The sequence below is a fragment of the Amblyraja radiata genome, chromosome 2 (genome assembly GCF_010909765.2).
Source record: "Amblyraja radiata isolate CabotCenter1 chromosome 2, sAmbRad1.1.pri, whole genome shotgun sequence".
NCBI lineage: Eukaryota > Metazoa > Chordata > Chondrichthyes > Rajiformes > Rajidae > Amblyraja > Amblyraja radiata.
Window position 1 is genome coordinate 139,423,483 of NC_045957.1, and position 1,265 is coordinate 139,424,747.

Genomic DNA, 1,265 nt, shown 5'->3' on the forward strand with positions numbered 1-1,265 from the left:
CAGCAAGCACCCCAAGTGGTCTACCCTCCCACGATGGTGAATGTCGCACCATCGTTGATAAACCACTTGCGTATTTCACCAGGTATACCCATTCATGGGGTTTGTAACTACTACCATGGATCCAAGGATACTTTATGGTAGACATCGACCTTGAAGATGCACACTATTCAGTACCTTCTCATATAAGTTTCGGATATACCACAATTACCTGGATGGAGTAACCATGATGAGCGTTGCGGCATTTAAGTCAAAGTTATCCAGAATCAACTAGCCCTGACACTTAGAAACATTCCGTCATGGCATGTCTATATATTAACGACAAACTATCCTTGGATACAGCTTTAGCTGCATCGCTTCTCGGCCTTTTGGCTAAGATCAAGTGTAGTATCTGTTCTTATCAGTTTAATAATCTGATACGTCCCTTATCTAGGGACCATATATTAAATTGAATTTTGGAACAGGGAGATGGAATAGGGGCTTGCTCCGTTCACTCCACGCATCGACCCAGTATTGCAGTGCCTCTGGGAACGGTGCACAAAATATATATCCAGATATTTACGTTGACCATCCACAACGTTGTTATCTGGTATTCATTAAGACTATCAGTCATGGTGCATTAACCACCAATCAACTACGTGGCAAAGTAATTGGGATATAGCAGCATTACCAGCTACTGAACTTTGTACCTTTCCTATGAGCTGAGATACTAGTGTTCAAAACTATCTCCATACCTGTAATATGGGGGCAAATGGATTAATCTGTAGTGTTATCATGGAATTTATCGGCAGGAAGGATTATGGTTGTACACTTCCACCTGTTTTGAGTAACATCTTATGTGTCCTGATGTGTTACTGAGCTTGTAATACTTAATGCCAATATGAATTGACTTAAACATGTTATATATTAACTTACTTAATTCTAGTGAAGCATTTGCTCAGTAATCCACCAAATTTGCATGTTCGTTTATAAGATAACAACATCAGTGGTGGCATATACCAAACCACTTGGGCGGAGAACATCGATATTAGGGGACAATTTATTAACAATTGGAAACCGTATGTCGTCAAACATGTTTGACCATCAGTAACTCACCTATCAGGTGAGCTAAATACTGTAAACATACATTTAAACCAAAAATATTTGCTGAAATCACTAAGCAATATGGACACCAGATATCGATTCCTTATATCCAATTAAATCACCACGTACTAACTTACGTCACATGAAACCAATCTCAAGGCAGCGGCAATGGAGACATTCCCGTG

At 39.7% G+C, this 1,265-nt stretch overlaps 1 non-coding gene across 1 annotated transcript; it reads left to right on the forward strand.

The window, feature by feature from the left end:
- The first annotated feature begins 349 nt into the window (after positions 1 to 349).
- On the forward strand, positions 350 to 541 carry LOC116970583. The gene has a single exon (XR_004411202.1). It is a non-coding gene; the product is annotated as a U2 spliceosomal RNA (small nuclear RNA).
- Positions 542 to 1,265: the final 724 nt, after the last annotated feature.